General features: G+C 41.8%; 1 protein-coding gene across 3 annotated transcripts in view; it reads left to right on the top strand.

Moving 5' to 3' along the window:
* LYPD6 (LY6/PLAUR domain containing 6) overlaps positions 1–24,585 on the top strand; it is a 160,309-nt gene that overhangs the window by 36,980 nt on the left and 98,744 nt on the right. The window contains exon 1 of one of the 3 annotated variants that reach the window (XM_070070933.2): positions 8,017–8,239. The exons of the other annotated variants lie outside the window; for them this stretch is intronic. The gene's annotated coding sequence lies outside the window, so the exon portion shown is untranslated. Of the gene's footprint in view, positions 1–8,016; positions 8,240–24,585 lie in introns of those variants that run through there. 3 annotated transcript variants of the gene reach the window in all.

The following is a 24,585-nucleotide window of genomic DNA, read 5'->3' as shown; positions in this document are numbered from 1 at the left end:
ACATGGAATTTCAAATTTACCTTTGTTTTCCATATACTGGAGACATCATATAGATTATATCTTCACTTCCACACATTTTTTATGAGCTTTGAATGGGCTCTGGTCTACTGGTGGCCACAGATGAACTTCTAGTTTATTAGTTTCATATGTTTCCATTTATAATTTTAGAGAAATAAATGCTTGCATGTTGAGAGGCAGGAAGACATTGCATGGGTAGATAAGGGCTACCCCATGGTGGGCTTGACTGGCTGCCACCAACTCTGACATCCCCTGACCCTTGGCATGGAAAGAATATAAATGAGTGGGAATAAAGAGCTCCAGGTAGCTCTGTTTGTTTTTACAAGGGAGCCAGATCTAAGTGATTGAGAGAACAGCCAGATTTTATAAACACAGAGCCAAAGGAAAAGAGCATGGTCAGCAGGGAGGTGCCGAGGGATGGGGGCAGGTGCTTTTGAAGGGAGTAGGGTGGACCCAAAGGAAGACTTTCAGTAATTTCTTCAGGTAGAATTTTCAAGATGAACATGCTTAATTCCTTTATTGACATTAAGCAAGATGTTGAGTCATTTATCAGGGCTCATAGAGTGCCTATTTATAGAAGTCAGAATAAAAGCAAACGAACCATGAATGTTAACATGCATCTAGCAAATTTAATAAGTTCTAAAAGTTAAATAAGCCAATGGAGCCTGCAGATTTTCTCAGTTTTAAATTTGTTCCCTCCCCCACCCTTCATTTTACACGATGCCTTGTGTGGATTCTTTCAGCCTTAACTTTTAGAATACTAAAGTGATTTAAAAGCCTGTTTTCAGAGGGTGTTTCATTTTTAGTTAAACATTTAGTTGATGATGGCTTTCTATCTAACCTGCTTAAAAAAACATGAAGTTCTTTTTCTTCCAGATGCTAGAGACTTTCCATAGGGATGAAGGAGATTGTGTGAGTATCTGTTGTTGCATAACTGACTCTCACAAGAAAACCAGCAACTATTTATTATCTCACATTTTCTGCAGGGCATGACTTAGATGGGTCTTCTGTTTCAGGATCTCTTTCATTTGTTAGCCAGGGCTGAGATCTTATCTGAAGGCTCAGCCGGGGGAAAGAAACACTCCCAAGTTCACATGATTGTTGCATAACTCAGTTTCTCAGAAACTTTCTGACTGAGGACCTCAGATCCTAGCTTCTCTGGAGGGCACCCTCAGTTCTCTGTTAATGGGTTTGCCCAACACTACAACTTGCTTCATTAAAGCCTGAAGAGTTACAGTCTGCTAGAAAGACATTCTGTCACCTTTAATACATTCTGTTCCTATATAGTAGAAAGTCACTATACCAGCCTGTGTTGAAAGATGAGATGACACAAGAGCATTAGACAATAGTAGATTGGGGACACCTTGGGATCCAGTACAAAAGAGATATGTGACTCCATTCCAACAAGCCTTTTTGATTTTAGTTGAGGGAAGTGACTTGCTGTTTTTCTGAGTTAAAATATCTACAGAGCCAGCCCTGGACTAGCACTGAACTGGGCATGGCAAGACCACTCTAAATGCACACAGAGAACACCCTCCTTAAGGAATCTCAAGCAAGAGGAAGAAAATCCCCCAGAATTGAGCAAAACAAAGGTAACAAAAGCATACTCTTTTTTCTCATTTTCAAAGCTGTATCAGAAGGAAAGGAATGTGTTCTGGTTCTGGAACTTTCTGGGTGTTCTCTCTTAGTAATTACCTGTTGGGTGCTCTAGCACAAGATACTCAAAAAGTTCTTTTTGCCTGGCAGGTACTATGAGTACAAATACAGTCATGCACCACAGTGACGTATCAGCGATAGCTTGTGTAGACCATGGCAGTCCCATAAGATTATATTACCTGTTGACATTATAGCTAATTCAGTTTGCATAAGTGTACTCTATGATGCTTGCATAATGATGAAATTGCCTGATGACACATTGCTTGGAAGATATCCCTGTCATCAAGCAATGCATGACTACATAAGAAATACACCATCTCTTCCATGAAAGAATTTATAGTCTTATGGAAGAGACATGAATGGAAGTAAACAATTATAAATATCATCAAAAAGCCAGGGAAAAATTATACAGAAGGATTATGAGAGCATGGAGGCCATAAACCTGATCTGAAGTTGCAGGTGGGTTGGTATTTGGTGACATTCAATAAAGGCTCTGGAAGAGCTGATGCTGAGATGAACTAGTTGGAATTGGCCTTTGACCTTTGAAGAAATGTGGGTCTGCTTTGCCGGGAAGGGTGGAACTTCTGTTGTGAAGGTTCAGAGAAATCAGGGCTGGGGAGCAGGATTTGGGACCTCAGGATTTGTGGGGAGCAATCCGGACTAGACTGAGTTACTGGAATTAAGACTTATTCTATGCATCTGCTCTCCCACAATATGGCGCTGGGAGAGAAGTAAACAGCTTCTGCACAGCTGCCTCCAGTTCAACCAATAAACTGTAGGACTTGCTCCTGATTGGAGGAGAGCAGCGTACTCGGCGTGTGGGCAGCCGAGTTGGGATTGGCAGAGAAGGACTATAAAGGAGGAGAGAGACGGCATGCACCGGGAACATCTAAGGGAACATCTAAGGGAACACCTGTGCAGCCCCCGAGAAAGCCGGCCGGCGGTGTGCCGCTCCCCTGCGGAAGTGGGGAATGTGGCTAGGGGGAACTGCCCTTCCACGGAGGTGGAAGGGATAGTAGCCAACCCGGGAAGAACCAGCAGCAAACCCGGGGAGGGCCGAGCAGACGAAAGAACAGCGCAGGGTTTAGTGTTGCTCCTCCACGAAGAGGGGGAGCGACATAATGGTGCTGTGACTCGGATATGAAGCCTAGGCAGGGTTTAGTGTCGTTCCTCCACGAAGAGGGGGAGCGACAAGGATTCTGCAACTTTTTCAGTATGGATGAAGTTTAGAAGCTCACCTGGGAAATGGTAAAATGTGAGCTGGCAGTATAGACAGGGGTCAGTCATCATCATCGTTCTAGGATGTTGTTCCAAGAGGTTTGAACTTTGAGAAAATCAGCTGCTAGTCCAACCAGATTTTTGTTTTAGAAGTAGAGAAAGATTGGAAGGATGTTAGGAGGCAAGAAGATAAAGAGGATTCAAATTAAATGATGAAATCTAAATACAACAGGACAGGTGTTTAGCCTAGTGAAGTTTTCTGCATCTCATGTCAGAGTCCCTAGGTTTGATATCTGGCTCTGGCAAGAGATTCCAGCTTCCTGCTAATACAGACTCTTGGAGGCCACAGTGGTGACTCAACTGGTGACTCCCAGGTGGGAGGCCCAAGTTGAGTTCTTGGCTCCTGTCTTCAGCCTGGCCAAGCCTCAGCTGTTGCAGGTGTTTGGGGAGTGAGCCAGAGATGGAATCTCTATGTTTGTCTTCTATTTGTCCCTGTCCATCAAATAGAAAAAAAGGTCAGACAGGGAGCAGAGGATGAATTCAAGGATGCAGATCACTGGGACATGGAGATTGCACTGGGTGTGGAGGGGTGAAGCAGAGGAAGATGTGAAACCCAAGTCAGATTCATGACTTAGGTGACAGGAGGTGATAATTCATCAGTCAAGAAAGCATTGACAAAGCAGTAGGCTTGAGTTCAGTTTTGGAATGGTTGTTTATAAGAGCCTTGTGGGATATCCACACAGAGATTAGCCATGTTCCTGAGCAGTTACAACTGCCAAGAGCTTGGAAAAGAGGTTTTCATGGTGTCTTAGATGATGGAGTTAGCCACCCAGAGGTGGTAGATAAAGCCATGTATGTGGAAAACATCACCAAGGTAGAGTACGCAAACCCAGAAGAGAAAAAAAGTGAAGCTCCTTGCTACTTGCAGTGAGAAGAAGGTGTCAAAGAGTATAGAAGAAGTGGTCTGGTAATGCAGGCTCCTGAGGTGGTAGGTCACAGATGCCAACACCGGTAGTTTGAGCAAAAATTTACTTTTCTAGAATTTATTTGAAGGCTAGTAGGACATTTAGGCACTTAAGACTCTGGACATAGGAATTGGGAAATCTTCAGAAGCATCGCAGGTACTGTGTCATGTGGGTCCCCACATTTTAGCAAAGTTGGTCCCCTTTTCCATCCAAACACTGACCTCTGTTGTTCTGTGCAGGTGACAAACCCATAGCTCCCAAGTTTAAACCTCCTGCATTGAGATCACCTGTCTGGCTGCTTCTCAATCCCAACCCCAACTCCAGTTTTGTGAGTGAATCTAGTCTTTCCATCTTGGGAAGTTGCCTCCGGGGCCATGCAGTACAAATTATGGCTGATGAGGGCCCACCTGGCTGGAATTAGCCCTTAGAGAAAGAGGGTGGAGTAACAATCAGATCTACAGTGAGCTGCTGCAAAGATGTGAAGACAATTGGAGGGGGAGGGAAGGGGGAGGGAAAGGAGCAGAGGGAAGGAGAGGGGAATGGAGAGGGAGGGGCAGGGAAGCCAGACAACTAAAGAGTTTCAAGGACAAGTGGCTTGCTGCGTCTGAAGCCCCTGACCCCACTGAAAGATCAAGTTGAAGAGGAGGAGCTCTCTGAGTTGATGGTTTTGAGGGGCTAAGTCTGAAAATAGGAAGGAAACCACTCCTTGGCTTTTATTTACATGGGAAAGACATAATTATGCTTCATTGTGGAAGTAGAAGAGGAAAAGTCGTTAAACTGGTACTGTAGAAAGTGCAGATGAAAGAGGGCATAGTTGATAGATGAGATTCTTGAGGAAGTGGGAGGAAACACAGGTGCAGAGATTCAAAGCAGACAGGACTGGGCATTGGCTTTCATTGAGGTGGGGTGGCAAGAGGGCACAGATGTCGAGAGAGGGTACACTACCAAGACATTCAATCACTTGCTACAGAACACTAGGTTCTTGTCCTGCTGCTTAGATATATTGAATAAATGTGGAAAAAAGCAGTTTGAAAGTCTTTGCCAGCAAAAAGACTTGTTATTTCATACACCAGTAAGGGATTGGCATGGGGAACCCCAGCCAGGACTCCTTATAGGAGCCTCCGTACAGTTGTCGCAGTTTCCCTGTCCAGTACAGATGCCTCTGCATTCCTCCAGAATTCATACATTGGAATAATCACTATTATGACAGTATTAAGAGGTGGTACATTTAGTAAATGATTAAGTCATGAAGAAAGATTATGTATGACCTTATAAAAGGTCAAAATGGATGACCTTATAAGTGAAGGGAGAGTGTATATCCTTTGTCCTTAACCATCCACTTGTGCCATGTGAGCACACAGAATCTGCCCCTTCCATTCTGTGGGGATGCGACACTGCCTTGGAAGCAGAGAGCAGCCCTCACCGGACACTGGTGCCTTGATCTTGGACTTTGAGCCTTCAGAACTACGAGAGACAAATTTCTGTTTGTAAATTACCCTGTGAAAAATATTTTGTTACAGCAACACAAGTGGACTAAGGCAAAATTCCTAAGCAAGCCCAAGAATATCTGATGAAGGGAAAACATAGAGATGTGAGCTTAATGAAAATGAGTGAAGGGCTAGTGGCAACTGTACAAGTTAGACAATGAAAAGTTTGTCTCTCTCCTGTTTTCTCACCACAGTTTTCCTCCTCCCTCAGCCTGACTCTGGGTTGTATAAAGACAGTTCGGGGGTGGAGTCCTGCCTTAGATGGACTTGCTCACAAGTTCTGTAGCAGTGAGGGTGTCTGGCTCTGGCTGTCACCCTCACACCCATCACTTCACCTACCATAGAATCTGGAAAGTTTTCTTTTCAGATTAAGTGAGATATACTTATATAGAATTCAAGAGAAATTTAGGAATAGTAAGGAAGAGAAAGTAGACATATGATAATAAATATTCTAAGGAAATATTTTCCCTCTTCAAAATCTTCTGGTTTGGTTAATCAAAATGAGGAAGGGATGATGCTGATTTTACACAAATTAGCTTCTTTTATTAACTACTTATTTATTTTAAATACAGAGAGACTCACAGAGACAGAGATTGCCCATCAGCTGGTTCACTCCTCAAATGCTTGTAACAGCTAGGGCTGGGGCAAGCTGAAGTCAGGAGCTAGGAATGAAACCCATTTCTCCTATGTAGGTGTCAGGGACATGATCACTTGATCTATTATCTTCTGCCTCCCAGGTTGCCCAATTGCAGGAAGCTGGAATTGGGAGGGGGTCTGGGACTTGAACCTAGGCATTCCAAAATAGGGTATGGGCATCCCAAGTGGCATCTTAACTCCTGTGACTGCCCATGAAATTCATTTCTGATCCTCTGAGTCTATCCAGCAGCCCATTTCAAACCCTCACTTCAAGATTGAGCAGTTCTTTTTCTCTTGACATTCCTTCATGGCAACAGGCACCATGGTTTTCTGAGTGCCTTACATGAACCAGGAATTGTGCCACCAAAATCTGTATTGGCACTTAGCAGGCATCAGGAGGCACAGATCAGCCAATACGCATAGGAGATGTGTAGCTGTGGTACCAAAGGGTACGGAGGCAAGACATTCTAGTGGTGCTCATGACAATAGTTTTGTCAGTTCTTTTGGACTCTGCTGAAGTGCCTGAGATTCTAGTCAATCATAATTTTAGGTCTAGAATTTCTCTCCTCTCTCTTAGGGAGAGGTATTGGATTCCTGGACCTCTGCTTTGCTCCTATAAGAGGCTTCTAAACTTCCACGCCCTTTGGACCTCAGTAGCAGAACAGGCTCTCACAAGGTGCCGAGTGTTAACAATGGCTTGGTTTTCCTGGGTTGTTTATTGGAATAGACTTTTATTCTGTCTGGATAAAGGGACAAAATCAAGGATGGTGCCTTGAAATCAGAGATATGATAGCTTTGCTTTATGGTGGAGCTGCAGTGTTGAATCAGGGCAGGTGACGCTTTATCAAACTCTGAGTTGCCCCACCACAGCCAGTCCTTATTAATTCCCAATACTTGCGATCCAACTCTCCTGGAAAGGCCTTAATTCCTTTCTTCTGCTTAGATTGTAACCATACACTTTGCTCGTGCTGCCCCACTTTTAATTTTTGTCACTTTTAGGTCTTTCCTTGAATCAAAAGACAATTCTCTTTGACTACATTTCCCTAGCAGACTCATTATCCATCTTGGTTCAAAGCCCACTGGTAGAATGAAGTAGTCCCTATGTCATCATAAATACTGAGGAACAGTTCATAGGGACAACTTAATCTGGAGTGCTATGTGTATTTTTTTCTCATTTGTTAATTAACAAACTGCTCAGAGCTGAGACACTAGAACTGAACATCTGACTTCAGGTGATGCCCCAGGAAGTCACCGTCTTAATGCTGGTCTAATCGTCTTGGAAGAATTTGGTTTAGTTTAAAAAATTGTTCATCTCTATGAGCCAAAGTATATGATATCAAAAACAAATAAAACTAATTCATTGTAACAGAGGCCAGAACAGTGGCTACTTCTGAAGAAGGTGTGAGTGGGACAGGGCATGAGCTTTCTAAGAAGCTGAAAATGTCTCTTGTTCTCAGTGGGAGTGACACAGACATGTTAAGTGTAAAAGTTCATTCAGATTCACAACAGTAAAAAAGAAGAGAAAATATCATTTAGTAGTCTATGCCACCGTTCCCTAAAATTGTGGGCTTTGTTATAAATTCTCTGGGTAAAACTGGACTGAGCTTTTATATTGTGTAAGTAGTGATGTTTTCAGATGTGTGCTTTGAGAAACTGTTACCTGTTGCTGGTGGAGAAAGGATGAAAAAGATTGGGCAGCCCATGCAGTGGTCTAGCAAGAGACCCAGGCCCTTGGACTAGAGAGGAGGTGAGGGACAAGCAGGGGTTGGGGAATAGAGGGGGTGAAGGAGAAGGAAGTGTTCAGGGTGACTCCCACGAGTCTTACAGGAGTACTGCTGTTGATGGAGGGGCCGTTGCCTGGAGATCCAAAATACAGTTGGACACGTGTCAAGTTCCAGATGCCCGTGAGCCATCCTTAGAGATGACAAGTCAGTAATTAAATAGATGAGTCTGGAGTCAGGAAATAGATCTGGGCTGAAGTTAAACTTGGGAGTTGCTGGCATGGTATTTAAAGGTCTGGGGATGCATGAGATCACACTGGGAGAGAGCATGGAGTCAGAAGAAAAGGGATCCTAGAACTATGCCTTGAGGAATTGCCACATCTAGAGGTCAAGCAGGGGAGCATTTGGAACTCAGGGTTGAGAAGGAGAACGGGAGAGGTAGAAGGACAGCAAGGAGCCTGTGCTGTCCCGTATCCAAGGGTCAAGAGTTTCAAGAAGGGGAGCTTGTCAACTGTGCTGAAGGCTGCTGAGGAGTCAAGTAAGTTGAGGACTGAAATCCTCAGTGGGATTTAATGACATAGAGGCCAGTGGCCACCTCAGCAAGAGCGGTGTATATGGCGGGTGGTGGGAGAAGCCATACTGGAGGGACTCAAAGGCGGATTTTTGTTTCCTATGGGATATTTATTGCTTTCACAGTGTATTCACAACATCAAGTCTTTGTGGAATATCTAATTGTGCAACATTTAAATTGAAGTTTAATTCTATACTGCAAGGAAAAGGATTAATTGGGGTCCCAGTTTCTTTAGTTATCTCAGTGAAAGAAATTAAATTTAGAAAATGCTGTGGGAAATTTATTTTAGAGTCCAGATATTTACTCAATAAGGTTTTTAAAGAGGTCACTTCATGGGCCATAGGTGCCTCCCAATGAAATAAACTACATGATATTTGATTCATGTTGCTTTAAAGGACAGAGCATTGAGTGAACTTCCTGGGAAATTTAGGATTTCTCCAGCTGATATTGAGGTTAAGTATCCCCGTAGGTTATGTGACAAGTGTTTTTTCTTAAACCTATTACAGAAATCCCAATAATGGAAAGAAACTAGGGCAGAAAGTACTTGTGTCAAATTATTTCATAAGTCATACATATAATTTTGTTGACTTAAATATACAGATTGAGAAAAAAGACAAAGAGAGGCAAGGTCTCAAAATTCTGCTGATGTCTTCACTGTAGGAAATGCTTTGTGAATAAGATGCATATTAAGGCTTTGGTCAATATGTATTTGTATTCAATTTCAATTTGGTGTGTGTCAACATCAAGAAGTACTGAGTAGACTTTCTTACACCCTGGAGAGTTGTGGTGATGTTTGGCTCAGCTCCTCCATATTCCACAGTTCTGCAAATAAAGGCAGTGACTTGAGTATTACCTATATTATCTAGAGATAGCCCAGAAAGGATTAGATGCCTAAGTGATAGTGTACATTGAGACATGTTACCCTGAAGGGAAAAACCACCCTTGACAAACTCCTTTCTTTGTTTCTATTCTAAGTCTCAGGCCCTGAAGAGGAATGATCTGCACTGAATTTCTCACTTCTGTGCCACTAAGGAGATTCTTCTGAGAATGGGGAGGTCAAATCTAGAGTGAGGTTCTCTGTAGCCTGGTGTCAATGGGAGCAGTAACATTCCACTTAATGAGAAGGTGGCACAAATTGGGTTTTTATTATAGGAAGTTAATGTTATTACAGTGAAATTGGATTCTATAACATAGCAATATTTATAGAATATTATGTTGTAATAAAATTAGAGGAAAGAAATATTTTTGTTGGGTTTTTTGCATTTTGCAGATGCAGCAGAGTGTGCTGGGAGTGTGAGTAGGAGAGAAAATGAAGGAAAACACTTGACTGACACTCTTTTCATTGATTCTGAAAGTAGGTCAGGGTATCGGGGAGATTGGATGTCCAGATTGGTCCAGGTGAACTTGAGTCTTCCAGGGTCTCGAGAGACCTGACTCTCCATGAGTTAAGAGAAGAACTGATTCACAGATTGAGGATTTGCTTTGGGTTAGAATCATAAGATCTTTGCACATCTTTACTAGATGGGGTGGTGGTAAAGTTGATTTATTCTGGAGGTGGCCAAACCAGGACTTGCTTTGATTTCCTGAGAAATTTTCATCATCATGAAACAGCCCTATAAATACTCATGTGTGTGGCCTTGTGATTTTTGACATACCGATCATAATCACATCAAACTGAATTGATCCAGTGCTTGGTAGAGGTGGGCCATGAACCTGGGATGTGGGTGTGAGGGAGGAGAAACTTGAATGAAAGGGGTTTTTTTCCTGTCTGAGGATTAGTGGTGATGCTGATTATGATGACTGCTGCTTACTGGTCATGTGCAAAAATATGGTCCTGCCTCTGTTTCAGCATAATGGAAATAAAGCTCAGAAAATTTCTATGTGTTCTTTGACTCTGGAATCCTAGCTGTCTCAATGGGAAGCCATTGTAATCCATAAGCTGTACTTTGGAAACTTATATTCATTAAATAAAAGCTTGAAAGAAAAAGAAAAGTATCGCTTGAAACAAAATCAGGCAAATGCTTAGAATTTTCTTGCCTTCCCTACCATGCTTTCTTGTTGCTCATTCAGAAAATAACTGATACCAACACATCTGGAATTCCCTTCCAAGGCTATGAAAAGGCTGTTGATACTATTATTGCTGTTTGTTATTGTTACTCCTGTATTACTATTGCCATTATTGCAGAGTAGCAAAGAACTGGATTTGAGAGGGGAAGAGGAGCCTCCCAAAAGAAAGTGTGACTGGATGAAGGGAAGCCCTAGAAGGCTACAGAGGAAACTGTGCAGGATATGGCTAACGAGAACAATCCGTGAGCACACAAAGCACTCAGCATTGGGCGGTGAGTTCCCCAAATGCTAGCACTGCAAAATGACAACAGCAGCGTTTTCTTAGTACCTAAGCCAAGTGTTATTTTAGCCTGGGAGGAGGCAGCTGAACTAGAGATATGAGTGCGCCTAAACAAATGTGGCCTGGGATGGAGCTGTAAAAACACAAAAGGGCTGCACGCTGGCATGGAAACTGCCTCCTAGCTGAAACAACAGAGCTGCAGTTAACAGTGTCAGCCTAGGATGTGTGGCCTGCCCTGGGTCTGTTTTTGACACACTGGGTAAACAGCCCCACAGATACATTCTCCAGATTTGCAACCCAAAACCAGCACAAAAGAAAACAGCTCTCTGTAACTTGACAATATTGAAGGGCTTTCTGCATAGCTATCTGTATGCCCTGCAGTTGATCTAAGTACTATTAAAATAGAGGTAGGGATCCCTCTCCATGCCACAGTAACCCAACGCGTTTTACTCTATTGCGTCTCAACTCTACTCAGTAGGTTGGGACCTTCTAGTCTGGAAAAAACAGTGCTTGGGTGTTCTGGAGGCGGGGTTAAAGAACAAAGGCTTGAGTCAGAGGAACCTGAACCCTCATCTGTAAGATGCTACTAATAATAACTACTTTACAGGGTTGTTGTGAGAATTAAATGCAATTATTTGTATTATTGTAATGTAATATAAAATGCATTATTATCATTACATGTCATAAAAGGCCTAATAACATAGCACCTGGTGCTTACCACGCCCTACTCACTGTTACTCTGGTTTTATAAGCAATATCTCATTTCAGATCAGCAGTTTAATCCAGGGTCACATAGCTCATAAGGAGTAGAACTGACATTTGAAATCTTCAGAACTGGGAACAGAGCCCACATGTGACTGTTGCTACTGTCCCCTATTTTGGAATTTGGCATTTCGTAGTAGCAGTACTGACTAAATGCCTTTAATTAAAAGTCTAAGCTTCTGTTCCTCTCTCTCGGTTTTATATAAGCTGGACACAACACAGTCCTCAAACACTGTACCTTTCTAACTTCTTTGTCACACAGGTGCCAGGAAATGGCATTGAATCAGTCTTCTGCTGTACGTGGTTTGCATGTATGAGCCATCTCACTACAGGATTCCTTTCTGTTAACCAGGTTTTAGACTATTGCCACCAAGAAAACTGCTGGCTTCTGGTTTGTTATGTAAGGGGTGTAAGGGGGTGGGCGTTTGATGCTGCAGTTGAGACCCTACCTGGGAAGCCGGCTTTCTGTATCTGAATATCTGAGTTGAAGTCCCAACTCTGCTTCTGCTTCCAGCTCCCTACTGTTGTGAACCCTGGGAGGAACAGGTGATGGCTACAGTACTTGGATCCCTACCACTCAGGTGGGAAACCTAGATTGACACCTGACTTTGGCTATTGCTGGCATTTGAGGAGTGAACCAACAGACTGAGTGAGATCTTTCTCTGTCTCTCTTTTCTCTGTCTCTCTGCCTTTCAAATTCAAGAAAAATAAATGAATAAATTCTTTTAAGAAGAGTGTTGTCTAATAAGGAAGATGAAGAATTTGATTGACTTGGAATTAGGAAAGTGGTTTTTCAGTGGTGAAGTAGGTTAGGTGGCTCTTCTGCCCTCCTCCCCTCCCTTCTTTTTGCAAACATCCTGAATAATGTGATTCAGGCTGTTGGCAGATTTGGATGCAAGGAGACTGTGCAGAAACCTGCCTGCTTTGCTTAATGACTTCAGAAAACCACAATTGCTGAGTAAGTTCTGGGTTGAAGTGGGCACTGTAGACAAGAGCTGCTTTATCCGACTTCAAGGGATGCTGCAGGAGATAAGAACAGTTCTCCCAGACATGGGTTCTAACTTGAGGGCACAGGGACTATCAAAGGCAATGGCATAATGTAAATGTAGAAATGCAAAACAAGGAAAATTATGTTAGGGCCCTTTTTATCCTTCCAGTCTTCATATCATAATCTCGGTTTGCTGACTTTGTCTTTATTCTTGCTCTGCAGACTCCTTGGTATCACAGTTATTATCACACATGAACTAAGCATTTCCCCTTCCCCAGGCCTGGGGCTGGACCCTGGGGATCCAACGACGAGACAGACACAATTAATATCTACACTCATCTCTTCTTTTTCCTATGCACTCTTTATAGCTGGAGATGCCTAATTGCACCTGTTCTTGGGAATGATTTTCCTAGCTGTGTCTAATTCATAGTAAAAATCAAGGCAGTATATATGATGAAATCTTCAATGCTATTACTTGTTCCATTATTGTATTTTTTTTTGGGGGGGGGACAGGCAGAGTGGACAGTGAGAGAGAGAGAGAAAGGTCTTCCTTTTTCCGTTGGTGCACCACCCCCCACCCCCATGGTCATTGTGGTTGGTGCACTGCAGCCGGTGCACCGTGCTGATCCGAAGCCAGGAGCCAGGTGCTTCTCCTGGTCTCCCATGCGGGTGCAGGGCCCAAGGACTTGGGCCATCCTCCACTGCACTCCCAGGCCACAGCAGAGAGCTGGACTGGAAGAGGAGCAACCGGGACAGAATCCGGCGCCCTGACCGGGACTGGAACCCGGTGTGCCGGCGCCGCAGGCGGAAGATTAGCCTGTTGAGCCTCGGCACTGGCCCCATCATTGTATTTTAATTCTTTTGTTTCTGTGTGATCCATTAGGCAGCAATGTTTCTGTGAATTTTTTTAAGAGGGTTATGGGCTGGAAGAAGCCCTGACCTGAGCTTGGCTCTGTCCCACATCAGCTGTGCTCTGTCAGAACCTCTGAGTAAGGCAATTGACAAGATCTCTGAAATCCTTTAGGAATGATATCTGTAAGACTATGATAAATTCATGAATTCAACAAATATTTATCAAACAATACCTTCTAGATTTCAGGAACTATTCTAGGGCTAGGCTTGCAGCTGTGAACAAATGGATGCCTACCCTTGAGAAGCTTCTATTTGTGGAATGAGCAGTTTGGATAGTAAGAAAAATCATTAGGATGGAGAGAATCACTATGTTCCTAAAGTTATATTTATGAAATGCATGAAGTTTGTATTCCTTAAATAGAAGGTTTCTGGGAAAAAAGTCATACTTGGTGACATAAGCCAGTCCCACAAGGACAAATACCATATGTTCTCCCTGATCTGTGATAACTAATAGAGCACCTAAAAGGTAAATTGACCTTTGAGATGCAGTGATTTTGAACAGCCCTTGTCTTGACAGTTGAGGAGCAGTTTTTTTTTTTTCGTATTATTTGTTGAACTCTTTTATTAGTATAGAGTTAATCATATGTATACAAAATTAGTTGAAAATAAACATTAGCAAAAAATATGAATGAAAATAGGAGAGAGGAGGAAGAGGGTTGGGAGCGTGGCTGGGAAGGTGGGTCTGGTGGGAAGAATCACTATGTTCCTAAATTTGTATTTATGAAGTGCATGAAGTTTGTATTCCTGGAAAAAAATCATTCGTGTATTAGAAGGTGAAATGTGGTAGTGTAGCGAACTCCCCAGAAAAAGAGCTGGGGACTGAGAAGAGCTATGCAGTTTTAAATAAGAAAGGAAAAGTGACTTTGAACAACAAAAACAACAAAGAACGGAATGATGGAGCAAACCATGTGGTTGTCTGGGGAGACAGTATTCCTATCAGAGAATAAAGCAAGTGCAAATGTCAGGAGGCAGGAACTTGTTGGCAAATCAGAGAAATGGAAAGTAGTAGAGTGATCCAATGAGAGAAGTAGGAGAAGAGGCGAGAAGCATAATTCAGATAGAAGGTTAGGCATTCAGTACAGCAGTTGGAGCACTAGCATCCTACCAGGGACAGCCTGTGTTTGAGTCCCACCTCTACTCCTGATTCCTATTTCCTGCTAACGCACACTCTTGGCGGCAGCAGGTAATGACTCACTCAAGTGGTTGGGTCTCTGCCACCCTATGGGAGACCTGGGTTGGGTTACCAACTACTGGCTTCCCTAGCTGTTGCAACCATTTTGGGAGTGAACCAGCAGATGAAACATCTGTCAGTTTGTCCATCTTTGTCTGCTTTTCAAAAAAGTAAAATGAATAAATAAAAAATTTAAAGAGAATAATAGGGAGTTAAAAATATTGGCTTGGAGACATTTGCAATACCTCTGGCCTTTACACACACACACACACACACACAGAGAGAGAGAGAGAGAGAGAGAGAGAACGAGAGAGAACGCGTGAGTGAGCACCAGTGAGCTTTGGAAAGATTCTAAGTAGAGGCAGGACATCAAATGAGACGTCTTTTAAAAAGAATCACTCTGCCCCTGCAGAGGGGCAAAGTGTGGAATCAGAGGGCTCAAGCAGGAGTCTATTGCAATATTTCAGATAAGGTTCGGTGGTGGCAATGAAGTGGCAAGAAGTGGTCTGATTCTGGGTATACTATGAAAATTTATAGATGGAAAAGGTGTGAGTGTGAGAAGAAGGGTGAAGTCAAAGATGTTCCAGGTACATGTGGCCTGGACAACTGGAAAGATGAAGTAGCCCTTAACTGAGACAGGGCATAGACTTTTGAGACAGATCAGTTGTTCTATGTTGGACATTTTGTTTTCTATGTGCATAAGACATCAAGGAGGAAATGTTGAGTAGATAGAAGTATGTAATTCAATGAAGAGCTATGAGATGAAAATGTGTAGGTAAAAGTCATAGACATATAGATCATATATAAAGTCATTAGCCTGGTTGAGATCATCAAGGTGTGATCTCATGTATGAGGAAGGAGGGGTAGAAAGCAGAGATTTAAGGACTGCCCCTTGGGTCACTCAGTATTCTGAGCTTGGGACATAAGGATGAAATATCAAAGGAAGATGAGGAAGAGCAAACATTGTAAAAGAAGAAAAACCAGACCAGGACAGACAGGTGTACTAAAACCCAAAGGAATAAAAGGATATGAAGGAGATATACTCATGGGTCTCAATGCTGTGAATAGGTCAACTAGAATGACAACTGAAAACTGGCTATTGGATTCAATGCCTTGGAGTTCATTGGTGACCTTGATTGAAACTGATTCGTGGGACAGATGATTTTTTTGGAAGGGTCTGAAGAAGAACTGAAATCAAGTGTAAAAACTCTTGAGTAAGAGTTTTGTTGCAAAAAGTTAAAAAGTTATGGTCTGGTACTTTTAGTTAAGAGTTTTCTGTTCTTTTATTTGTTTTTTTTTTTTTGTTTGTTTGTTTGTTTTTTTTGCTTATAGGTGGTCAAAACAATAGTATGTTGATTTGCTACTAATACTGATCTAATAAATAGCAAAAAATTAGTGATATTGAGAAAATTGCTATAAGGTTGTTAAGAGGTGGGAAGAGATGGGCTCTATTAGCGTAGTTACCTCTTTTAAGGATATGGAAAAGTTCATACTCTATAATAAGAGAAAGGCAGAACATACGGGCAGGATTCTGGTAGGTGAGTAGAAGTAGGAGTGACAGAGTATGGAAGTTCTCTTCTGATTTCTTCAGATTTCTCAGCAACAGCAGAAAACAGGTCACCAATAGAGAGTGATGCATGGGTAGAGTATAGTAGTAACTTGAAGAGAAAGGAAAAGGAAGATGTAACAATGTCAACCAGAAGAACAGGAGTATGGATGGAATGGTGGTGGTGATATTCATTAACCTACATCTGTCAGTGCTTTTGCATTTTCCAAAAGCTTTCTTAAATGTTAATTGTCCTACGAGGTGGCAGAGACAGTTAGGTGTTCTGAGATTATATAGCTTGAAATAAAGCATGGACCTCAAACCCTGGTCTTTTGAATTGCAGTATAGAATTCTTTTCCTCTATTAACCTTTTTTTTATTGACTCTTGATTAGTGATGATTTCCAGGTATGAAAGTACTCATAAAATGTTCATTCCCCACCCCCTATATTTTATTGCTCAGAATAGTCCTAGATAGGAAATATCAGATTAAGTATTTGTCCATTGCTATCAAGAATTTGGTCTCATCATTTTCAGTTATAGTCCAGTGTATAGCAAGTTTAATGGTGGGAAAATCTTTGCAGAACTTAAAAATGAAATCTGCTTAATAGGAAAAACATAGCCTTGTTAATGGAAGTTCTGGTTGCTTTCCAGACCATAAATACATTTGTAGAAATACTTAAGTTAACATGAGAAATTGTAATTTCCTTAAGTGCAAAAGTATTATTATAAATAGGGATTAGGTAAATGGAATTACTCTTCTTTTCAGTCACATCTTGTATGATGCTAATTGTGCCATATGCATATGTAACATTAGGTTAAAATATCTGCTTTCTCCTTAGTTATGATTAGACATTCTAAGGTGGAATTGAGTATTCCCCTATTCTATTAGTAGTTTAATCAATTTCAAGTGCAGTATCTCTTTCTCAAAATGCTGACTCTTAGAATGAACCTTGTGACATACCCCACCCTCTGAATATTTGCTCATTTCTTTTCTCCCTCTTTGGACCTGATTCTGTGGTCTTAAATCATGTTTGTGAGGCTCTCATTGACATCACTCAGCATTTCAGTTTGTTATTACTGTCTGTATCATAAATCATTGAAGTTCTCAATCTTTCAACAGCTTGATTCAAATCTTGTATATGATTTAGTTAGTGTCAGAACAACTTAACTGTGCACAATTTTTATGTACAAAATCCATAGGAATTGAAATAATTTTGGAATGTCTATAGAGGAGCATTTTCTCAAATAGCATATTAAAATGCTGTTAGCTCTTTGATTTAACAGATTGTTATGGAAATATTGTGAATGTCCTGCTCTTGAATTCACGATGCTGTGCTACTATCATTATTGTCTATTTCTAAAATCTCTCCATAGAGCTCTTTAGGTTCCATTAAAATATTAAAAGTTTTCTGTACCAGTTGATTCACCTAGAATAATTCCTTGAATATTATTATGTCAGTAAGTGTGTTTTGGGTAAAAGCTATCCAATATGAGCTTTCATTTCTTACTAGGTTGAGTTTAACCACATCTTTGGGCCTGTTGATTACTGTTAGAATGCAGTTTTTCAGGTAAGGTAATTGCTTTCATTAGCCTTCTCTTAATTCTTTTATCAAAGTACCACAAAATTAAACTCAGCATCTGTTAGTTTAAGATCAAAGAGACTTGATGATCATGTGTGCTGCCACATGTGTAGGCCAAAGATTAAAGTCAGTGGAGTTTAAAGAGACCCCAAATAACAGATGACTACAGGAAGTAATGCATGGAAACTAGAATGAGAGGAACTTTTATCTTTTTTAGTCATTATGGGTCAAAGCCTTCAGTGAGCTCTGAAAACCACAGATAGGAACCAGTTTCATAAATTCTGGTGAATACTTACAGAAAAGGAATAACATTTCAATTTAAAGCACTGGTGCATTTGTTTTGTGGTAACAGTGGTGATGATTTCTTACTAAACAAGTTTCCCCACTTCTGGCATGTTCTACCCGTAAAATGCTTAAATTAAGGACCTAAATTAGTTATTTTGTTAAAAATGTTTATTTATATTTATTTGAAAGAGTGACAGTAAAAGAGGCTGACAGACAGAAGCAGACAAAGAAAAACAGATCTTTTGCCCTCCTGGTTCACTCCCCAAATGCCTGAACAGCCAGGGCTGAGCCCGGTGAAAGCCAGGAGCTAGGAGTTCCGTCAGGATCTGCCACAAAGGTGGCAGGGCCCCCAGGACCCGCCTTCCTGAGTGCACAATAGCAGGAGACGGAGTTGTACGTGGAGGCGGGACTGGAACTCAGAAACTCTGATGTAGGATGTGGGCACCTGAAGCAGCAGCTCAGTTCCATGCACGATGCTTCCCTGATGCTGTTTCTTTGTGAAACCTGCCCCAACTCCATAGGCAATCATTGAATTTTCCTTTATAACCCAACAATATTCTATAAAAAATCCATAGTATAGAAAATATGACATCTAATTCTTTTTTTGTACACTGGAAGCTTCTAAAGGGTAAGGGCTATGTCTTTTCCTACTTGCAGTCTGGTATACTTCATGGCACAGTAGAAGCTAAATATTTGTTGAGTGACTGAATGACCAAATGAACTCATTATTCTAAGCATCCCCACAAAGCATTTTCATTTTTTGATAGTCACAAATATAAGATGTTCAAAATTTATTTACTAAGACAAGTTCATGCTTTGAGTAGCAGACAGTTCCATTTGTGACATTACCTGGGTCAAAATATTCTGATCATGAACTTCTGGGCATTTGCCAGTGATCACCAAAAACACAAGATGGCAATACCCATAGAAATTGCTGGGTATCTGTGTTTGTCCCAGGAATTGCAAAGACATTAACAGAAGACATGCCTACTCCAAGTCATTAATGCTTGCATGTGAAATCTCCCATATTTGTTTTGTTCCTGTGCAATGGTCCTGTGTGAGTTCCAGGCATGGGAACTGTCACTGGAGATTCCACTTGACAAGGTGGTTGGACCCAGTTGAATGTTGGTGCTGGCACTGCAGAGGAAATAGCACAGAGCAACCAGCCTGCTTCATGCTATTCCCAGCAACTATACAATTGGACTCCCTTGCTCTTCTCCAGGCTCTGTTCTTGTGCATTTACAGCATCTCTACCCTCGACTGGCCTCAGGAGACTCATCCATTCATTTTCTCTCCCTTCCATTTGCTTCCTTTTTGATTCCTCCTTTGTGCTGAAGGAAAGTTCATGAAGTTCTAGGTGGACGAGTTCAAAAGAGTAAGGCTAGGGTATTTGTAAGTGCCTGGTTATATTTGTTGTGCATAAACCCAGTTTACCTGTTGCACAGACCTTTTTGCCTGGAATCATCATTTTAGCAAGCAACACTCAGGCAGGAGCCTCTGAAAGGCACAATTCTTCTATTTAGCCTCACAAAGGACCCATCCAGAAAGGACATATTGGTTTTATTTGACTTTAATAGCAGTATATAGAGAGAAGTTTGGTGTGCTGAAGAAACTGATAATTTGGGAAACTAGCATCAGAGTCCTGTTATCAGTTATGACTGCATAAGGCTGCTTTGGTGCATTTTTGTTAAGAATATAGGAACTTCGGAGTGGTCCAGATGCCTGTTTCTCATATCAGAATGTCTGGGTTTGATTCCTGAAGCTAGCTCTGGACCTGTGATAGTCCCAGCTGATTCAGGTATTTGAGGGACAAACTAATGAATGAAGGCGCTCTCTCTCTCTCCCCCTCACCTCCCCTCCCCCTCTCCCTCCCCCTTCCCCTCTCCTTCTGCCTCTCCCTCTCTCCCCTGTTCCCCCTCCTTTTCAAAAAAAGGAATTATGGAACTTAACTGATTTCCTAAGCCAGGCAATTTTCTAGACTTATTTTCTGCAATGACCAGTGCATTCAGTTAGAGCAATTAGACTGGTTTTGTACAGATATTGAAATTTTTCTTTCCCGTGGTTAACAGAGAAATCAAGCTTTCTTTGTGTTCTTTCCAGAATAGAAGAGCTGTAGGGAAAGAGGAGGGAGAAGGGTTGACTTTTTTGTGCTACTGGAAAAAAACCAAATTTGTCAGGAAGAGAGAAAAGGAGAGAGAGATAGAGGTAGAGATATATAGAGAGGGAGGGAGAGAGAGAGAGAGAGAGAGAGAGAGAGATTAAGAGAGAGAGAGAGACCTTTTTGGGGCTAGTGTTGTGGTGTAATGGGTTGAACTGCTGCCTGCAACACCAGCATCTCATATGGGCACCAGTTCAAATCCCAGATGCTCTACTTCTGATTCAGCTTCTTACTAATGCTCATGGGAAAGCAGTGAAGGATGGCCCAAGTCTTTGGGCCCCTTGCACCCATGAGGGAGACCTTGATGAAGCTCCTGGCTCCTCCTGGCTTTGGCCTGGCACAGCCCCAGCTCCAGCCATTGCAGTGTTTGGGGGAGTGAACCAGTGGATGGAAGATCTCTCACTCACTCTCTCTGTAAATCTTTCAAATAAATAAAATAAATATTTTTAAGAAGAAGTATCTTCTTTGTAGAGTGTGGTGAAATGCGGTGGGGACTCTTTTCCTTCCCAGGAATGGGACAATTAAGGCAGTACTTAGGTCTTGAAGCTGCCACTATTGCTCAGTTAGGGTTACATGGATACATTTTGGCAAAAGATCAGGAATTCTCCCTCAAACTATAATTAACCATTATAGTTGCCTATGTTTTCCAAAATAAAAATGTCCTTAAAACTGAAGCCATGTACTTTAACCTTGTGAATCTTCTGTGAAATGATAAATAGCATGAGGGGGAAGTTACCCTTTCTTAAAGAATGAAGACTAACCTGAACTTGGTTATAATTACAAGGAAAGAAGACTCTTCCAAAACGTAATGGCAGGGTAATAGTCCCTGCTTCCTGTCACCTTCGCAGTGAGAGTGTTTCTGTTGCCGTTGCAGCTGCCTGCGCATCTCTGTGAGATGATTTTCAGATTTCTCATCTCCTATGTGCTTTAAATTTTAATATGGTTATTGACATGGAAGGTCCTGATTTCCCGTTTCTTACGGAGCTCACCCTCCTGCCTTCAGCGGCTGCAAACTGAAGACTCCAAAAGAAGCCTGATTGCAATGCACACCTTGAGCAGGCAGGGTGGAAGTGGGTGCTTGATGATCAGACTCGGAGCAGTGCCTGTTACCTGCTCCCAGGTGGAAGCTGTGAGAGCCTTGCTTGTAGACATATTCCCAACCGCTGAAAACAAGGGGGCGGTGAGCTTAGGATGATACCCATTTAGCAAGGAGCAACGACCTGGGAAATAGCATGAATCTGAAGGCTAATAGAATTCCTGAGAAGGGAGAGGATAGATATGAGGTGCAGTGTAGCAACACTGAATTAGAGTTTCTGGGAGACTCCTTTCTGTGTGGCAGCCCAGAGCTAAGCAGCAGATGGCTACATGGAATCCTCATGTACATTAACTACCTGTGGAGTATAAACAAGGAAATAAATTGAAAGCTTGGGTTTTCCTAAGACTTGGCATATTTCCAATCCCCTATGCATGTAGTGCACAAATCAAGGATCTCAGATCAGCTATTCTGCTTCCCAGTGGTGAAAACATAGCAGTCTGTCTGGAACTTCACTGCTTTCCTAAGCCAGGCAATTTTGTAGACTTATTTTCTGCAATGACCAGCGCATTCAGTTAGAGCAATTAGGCTGGTTTTGTACAGATATTGAAGTTTTTCTTTCCCATGGTTAACAGAGAAATCAGGCCTTGTTGTCCCATCTTGATCACAGGTCTCTGTCCTGGAAAGGCTATGAACTGTGGTGGTCATTGATGGGACCAGGAGGAAACAACCTCAGCACAGCCCATGTCACACTTTTTTCCAGTAACAATGAGGAGTGTTTTTCTGGAAAGTCAACTTCTTTCTTATTTTGAGATTCTTTACTCTGATATTAAATAGGGATTATATATGAATATATGAATAAAATGTTTCTTACAAATTAACCTTTTGAATCTAAGGGGAGATGGTGGGACTGAGTGTCAACAGTGGGAAGGAGAAGCGAAGGCTTTAATACTTCTGGTTCTATGAATCGTGTCCTCTTGATACTCTTCTCTCAGGCCAAATCATTTGGCGTAATAGAGAAAGGTCCTTGGCTGCATTCCAGGTGGAAGGAAGCAAATTGGAATCTAATTCCATTCTTTTTTTTGTTTAAGATTTTATTTTTTATTTTATTTGAGAGTTAGAGTTACAGACAGAGAGAGGTAGAGACAGAGAGAAAGGTCTTCTTTCTGTTGGTCACACCCCAAAGGGCTGCAACGGCCGGAGCTGTGCCGATCCAAGGCCAGGAGCCAGGCACCTCCTCCTGGGTCTCCCACGTGGGTACAGGGGCCCGAGAACTTAGGCCATCCTCTACTACTTTCCCAGGCCATAGCAGAGAGCTGGACTGGAAGTGGAGCATCCAGGACTCGAACCAGCGCCCATATGGGATGCTGGCTCTGCAGACAGAGGATTAACCTACTGCGTCATGGCGCCGGCACTCTAATTTCATTCTTTTCTCTCCATGCCTTTTATTAAACTAGCACTGACTAGTAAAAGTTAATTTGACTGATTCATTTTTTTTCATTTATCTACTAAACACAAGCATAAGATTTACTGCACGGGAGGCACCGTGTTAGATGCCAGTGAAGCAAAGATAAATGGAACACATCATAGACAGGAGGAGCACCTAGTCAGGTGGGGAGGTAGCCTGTGGATATTGTTGGGGTATTCTGCATGCTCTGAAAGTGGTATTATGGAAGCCAGGAAGAAGTGAGTGACCCAGTTGGAAAGGATTAGGGAATCTGTGTTGAGACTGGTGAGCATGAGACACTTTTAACAAGAGAAAACTTCAGGCAACACTGGGCAGATGAGAGAATGTAGAGGGAGCCATAAATATGTATACACACAAAATCACAAAATGAAATAAATTGAGAACATGGAAACTTGTGCTGTATCAAAACTTGGAGCATTTTCTCAATCATTTTAACATGTGGTGTACAAAATCAAGTCACTGATCAGTTACTCTTGACCCACGCAAGATGATCTCTGGATCATAGATGACCTGCCTTGGTGATACATTAAGCAGTTAGGATCCCTTATAAATACTAGATACCAAGCATTGAAGAGTTTGAAATTGGGAATCACATGTCTATATTTTCATTTTTGGAAGAGTACTGATTCTCAGTTATAAACAACTGAATCTAACTTAAATATCTTATGGCAAATATAGGATTGGTCTGGGGGTATTTTGGCTGCAGGTAGAGCAGAAAATAGGGCTTAAAATTTTGGTAGCCATCAGAACTGTGCACTCTTCCTTTGTGTCTTAATTTCTCCCTGTATATGTCTGGCTGTCTCTATTCTCTCCCTTCTACAAGTTTCTGTGTCTTTCTTCTCCTCTGGTTCTCTCTCAATTCCTCTTTTCTATGAACTGGCTTAGTTTTTAGCAGGTATTCTTCACACGTTATGAAAGATGACCACTGACTTTTTTAGAGTTGTATCCCATGTGATGGCAATATGGGTGAAAGAGAGAATCTCTTCCTAGGGTCTGGGAGGACAAAAGTGCTGGTAGGCCTTGGTTGATCACAGCCCATTCCTGAGCTGATATTTGTAGGTAAAGAAATGGGCATTTTCTCAAGGACTGGGTCAGAAACCATCCCTTTACTGTTACAGGGAAACTTGCGTTTCTGTCCTGGTTTGGATGGGCTTCCCACTTGGCAAAGGGGAAGTAGCAAAGAAAGGCAGTGGAAAGTAGCAAAAGTTTAGCCACTGTATTCTGCTACAGTATAGAGGATGCAGTAGAAGTAAAAGCAGAAGAAAAAGTAAAATTGAAATGCTTTCTAGTGTTTTAAGTAATGATTTAGGTTTCATTTAAATAATTAAATATGTCTACCTTCCTTTTACTCTGTGTGTGTGTGAGTGTGTGTCTAATTTTGGTCTTTGGAGAGAGGCAATTAAAGACTTGAGTGGATTCTTACAGAAACAGAGTAAATTGTAAATTGATAGTGTCAGTGTGTCAGATACACAAGGGCACAGGATTTACCTGATGCTGAGTTCTGAATCATTCACTTGAATTCAGAAATATATTGCTTTGTATGAAAAAAACCAGATACACTGGGAGTAAAATGGAGTTAACACATGATTTACAAACGAACAAGAGGTATCAAAGAAATTTCCACTTTCTACTTTGGGTTGAATCTCGGGCCCTTGGGTAGGCACATGCCCTCCTCTACCATAGGGGATAGCTAAAGGAAGATTGAGAAGCACTGGGAACCATCATTCAGCAAAGCTCCACACAGTGAATCCATTACAAAAGTGCTGCATCAGGAGGACAAATCTGGGAATTAGTTAACAGCTGTGATAAGATCACAACTCAACAATGGAGATGAGGAGGTTAGGGGATGGAGGGATATGATGAGGAAGAGGGAGAGTCACGTAATTCTTGTTTCAATGCTTGACTTCTTTTTACAAGATGATTAGCTACATTTAAAAACCTGTTCTTCACATATTTGTAGCTTCACTGAAGTAAGAATACATTTTTCTCTTCTCTCTGTTGGTATTTTATGAGCTGATCAACTGAACCTGTTTTCAATAGCATACAAGTTAATGGTACTGTG

Source organism: Oryctolagus cuniculus, chromosome 3 (assembly GCF_051225735.1).
Source record: "Oryctolagus cuniculus isolate XC-2025 breed Fujian yellow rabbit chromosome 3, ASM5122573v1, whole genome shotgun sequence".
Classification (NCBI taxonomy): Eukaryota; Metazoa; Chordata; class Mammalia; order Lagomorpha; family Leporidae; genus Oryctolagus; species Oryctolagus cuniculus.
The sequence above is the reverse complement of the archived record's forward strand: the minus strand, read 5'-3'. Positions and strand labels throughout refer to the sequence as shown.